Raw genomic sequence first — 4,540 nt, 5'->3', positions numbered from 1 at the left:
ACAGAGCATGAACGTGAGAGGGGCAGACAGAGAGAAAGACACAGAGTCTGAAGCAGGCTCCAGGCTCTAAGCTGTCAGCACAGAGCCCAGTGCGAGGCTCAAACTCACAAACTGCGAGATCATGACCTGAGCCAAAGTCAGACATTTAACTGCCTGAGTCACCCAGGTGCCCCAAGGTATGTGCGTTTAGAAGTCTAACAGATAACTTACCATCCTTTGCATCAAAATTATCTTGAACCTGAAGGTTCCTAACTCCCATCCCCAGATATTCTGGTTTAATCAAGCTGAATTAGAGCCCTGCAACCTGAATGATAAACACGGCTTCAGGGCCTGAATCTGCTGCCTCCCTGGGGCCCCAGCACCCAGCCCTGAGCCTGCCCACAGAGAGGGGGTTTCCTCCCAGGAGCAGCATCATAAACTCCAGTGTCCCTGCCTTGCCAAGGCTGTCCTGGTGAGTCATGAGGCACAGCGCACCGGCACCCAGGATGACAGATCCTCTAAGGGAAGCTTGATTGATGGATTGTGCATCTCCCAACCTGGAAGCCCGGAGTCACTCCGGTTTACCAGGCGGCTCCCAATTCCGTGATTAGTTAGCTTTGGCCTTTGTGGGAGGCAAAGTCACAGCTCGTTCAAATCAAGGCCTATCAAGGAAAAGGCTGCCTTATCTCCCTGGGGAAATTATGACTCAGAGCAGGAGGGTGGGTGGAGGACAGAGAGCCACGGAGGAGAAGCAGAAAAGAGACTGAAACAAGGCTGAGTCTGTCTGAGCAAAATGAAAAGGTGAAGGAAAAGAGTAGCGAGGCAGAGAAAGTAGAGAGAAAAGAGGCAGAGAGAAAGAAGACCAGAGTCAGAGAGGAGACACGGAAAAAAGAAGTGGAGGGGGAAGGAGAAAACAAAAGAGAGAAAAGGAAGAGGAAGGGAAAGGAAAGAGAAAACCGGAAAAAGAAAAGAGAATAAGGAGCAAGAGGTGGGGAGCTCCTTAGCTGGTAGTTTGAGTCCGTTCAGCAAAAATAAATGCTCCTGCTTCAGATCTCAGGTAGATACCGGTGAGGGAGGTGACCTGGCGCTGAGTCTCAGTCCCTGCCTGTAAACCACCTCGAGCTTTCAGCCCTTGCAGCCTGCTGCGGGGTCGACTCTGAACTTGGGGCAAAAACATACTCAGACACAGTCACCCCACGTGTGCCTGGATGGGGAGCACAGCCTTCCAAGTCTTTGGCAATAAGGAATAAGATTCTCAAAAATGTGCATGTCCCTGGCACAGTGTCTTAGATGTAAAGGATGCTCTTTGCAGTGCTATTTATAGTAAAGGAGAAAGACAGAAATTGTGTCTTTTTTTTTTTAATGTTTTATTTATTTCTAGGAGACAGAGAGAGAGACAGCGTGAGCAGGGGAGGGTCAGAGAGAGAGGAAGTCACAGACTGAAATAGGCTCCAGGCTCCGAGCTGGCAGTCAGCACAGAGCCCGACGCGGGGCTCGAACCCACGAACCGCGAGATCATGACCTAAGCGAAAGCCGGACGCTCAACCGACTAAGCCACCCAGGCGCCCCAGAAATTGTGTCTTAATAGATTTGTGACTTAATAAATTCGTGGTACATTCATACCACACAAAGCTGTGTAGTCATTACAGAGGTCATACTGCACAGCCCCTAATGATATGGGGATATTCTCATGGTACTAGATGAAAAAAATTAGGTGCGTTCATGTTTAAATTTTTAAAAAATTTTTGTTTAGCATTTATTTGCCTTCGAGAGACAGACAGAGCATCAAGTAGGGGAGGGGCAGGGAGAGAGGGAGACACAGAATCCAAAGCAGGCTCCAGGCTCGGAGCCTTCAGCACAGAGCCCAATGCGGGGCTTGAACCCATGAACCATGAGATCATGACCTGAGCCGAAGGCAGACACTTCACCAACTTAGCCACCCAGGTGCCCCTAAGTGCATTCATGTTTAAATCAATCTTTGAAAGGTATGATTCAAATTTTGTTAGTGGATATGTGCGTAATGAGGGTGGCAAACCTCTGCTCCGAACCAGAGGCTCCTCAAAATTCTCTTCAGTTCAACCTTGGGCTAAGACATAGTTTTGTGGGTTTTTTTGTTTTCGTTTTTCTTTTTTTGACAATCTCAAGTCCAGACCCTATCTCTTCCCTTAATAGGGAATTTTCCCCAAGGGAAATTCCCATTAAAGTCTTGGTGGGGAGGGAAGATTCCTAGTCCCTGCTCTCACTAAAGAAGCCCAAGTGATTGAATTCATATTCTACTGCTCCTGGTATAGCCAGAGACCTGCCTATGGACATAGTGGCTGAAGCCACCGGTTCTGCAGTGAGATCTTGGTCAGGTTCATGCCACCAGGACCCCTGGAGCTCCTGGTCCTTGGCCTCAGTGAACACTGAAACTCCCTTGTTGTTTAAGGAGCTAGCATTAGGCCTTTATTGCTTGCCACGGGCAGCCCTGTCTGACACTCCTGCTGGGTTAGGCTGCCGGGAGTCTTCTGCTATCACCCCCACGAGGTGTGCACAGCACCCCCCTTCCCTTGGGTTCAGATGTCCTGGGGCTGCGTGAGAAGGAGTCCTTCAGCCGGGCCCTACACATGAGGGCAGGCAGCCAGTGAATGGAGAGCTGGGTGGGATGCAGATGGTTCCTCTCTAGGGACCCAAGGAAGATGAGCAGGCAAAGGTCCTGAGTAGAGGCCACGGGAGGTGTGCTTCTCACTGATAGCAGGCAGTAGTCAACTAGCCCCCACGGGTACTGGGGCTAGAGGCTGCCAGCATGCCCTAAAAAGGGGGTGTGGGGAGGAGGAGGGAGGGGATCCAAGCTCTCACTCACACTGTACCAGAGAGATGTCTTCAGGGCTTCAAGAGATGTCAGGGTGGGGAGGGGTGCTGCCGACCGCGAGCAGGGACCTGAGGACTCAGGAGGTCTCAGGCCTTGGGGCACTGCCCAAGTTGCTGTTTACTTTGTTCTACCCTGTCTCTGCTGGGCAGGCTTCTGCCAGAAACACTTAGATGAGCAGGGTCTCTGCATGTGTTAGGGGAGTATTGAGGGAGTATTGGAGAACCCTGTGCAGGAGTGGGTAGCAATGAGTTTTTAAAATTATTTTTGTTTAGGGGCACCTGGGTGGCTCAGTCAGTTAAACATCTGACTTCAGCTCAGATCATGATCTCACGGTTTGTGGGTTCGAGCCCCGCGTCGGGCTCTGTGCTGACTACCAGCTCAGAGCCTGGAGACTATTTCAATTCTGTGTCTCCCTCTCTCTCTGACCCTCCCCTGCTCACGCTGTCTCTCTCTCTCTCTCCTAGAAATAAATAAAACATTAAAAAAAAAAAAGAGTTGGGGGCTTAACCAACTGAACCACCCAGGCACCCCGGGATGGCAATGATTTTAAAAAGGGAAGTGAGCAGGGTCTGAGAGCAAATGAAAAAGAAGGAAAAGATCCTCTCCCAGCCTGAGCTGATGTGAGGTCCTGCGGACTCAGCAGAAGAGCCCCCTGCTTTGTTCACACCAGCTAGTGAACGGGCCTGGATGCGGATATCAGGGACACACCACACACTAGATGTCTTGTACTGGCCCTCGGAACTCTGTAAGAGGGTGTGTAGCCATAGGCAGCCCTGCAGAGAAAGGCAAAGAACAGGGTATTTGCAGAGGCTCACAGACCAGATAGGGCTGGACTAAAAGCATGAGGGTGAACAGGGAAGACAATCATTTCCTGGCAGGGCTCGCGGGGTGTGTGCCCAACAGGGTCAGGGAATGGCCAGTCCCAGAGGAGTGGCCAAAATAGACACTGTTTGCTCCCTGAAGTTTCTGTTTGTCCAGGAATGATTCACATGAGTTCCACCAATCAACTTTTCCTCCTCTTTTCCCTCTGTGAGTACCTGACTAGGGCACAGAGGGGCACCATGTAACATCAGGGGACAATCACCGCTGTAACATCAGGGAGACCCGTGTTTCAACCCTGGCTCGAGGCCATGTGACTTTGAGAAAGTCACATTCCCCCTCTGACCTCGGTTTCCTCATCGGCAAAACGGGACAACATATACCCTCTCAGGTGGCTGTGAAGAGAACATGAGATCATCCATAATTGCATTGGGCAAGCACTTAATAAGTGTTCCTTTCCTTTGCCACTTTGTCATTTAGCGCCTATTCATTTGAGACCTAGTGGGTAGGAGGCAATTGTGCCAGGGACCGGGAGGAGAGTGGTGAACAAAAAACAGATATGGAAACTGGCTCCCCTTGTTGAACTTAGCAATGAGCGGGACAGAAATTAAGTAAACAAGCAAACAAATACATACCATGAAGGGAAAGCACAGCGTGCTCTGGAGAAGAATCTTGGTGAGACTTTAGGTAGAGTCCGCTTGCCAATCAGCACCTCTGTTTTATCTTCAGTCAAGTGTGTCGAAAAATACCTTGTGAGGATGAGACCCAATCGTGTATAGAAAGTGCCCTGCATGGAGCCTGGCACATGGTAGATACCCAATAAAATCAGTTCCCCTGTCCCAGCTCATGATTAATTGTCAAGGGCAGGACACATACAGACTCACTCAAGGT

The sequence above is a fragment of the Hyaena hyaena genome, unplaced genomic scaffold (genome assembly GCF_003009895.1).
Source record: "Hyaena hyaena isolate Hyena2069 unplaced genomic scaffold, ASM300989v1 scaffold_34, whole genome shotgun sequence".
In the NCBI taxonomy this organism is placed as follows: domain Eukaryota; kingdom Metazoa; phylum Chordata; class Mammalia; order Carnivora; family Hyaenidae; genus Hyaena; species Hyaena hyaena.
Note: the sequence above shows the minus strand (reverse complement) of the source record.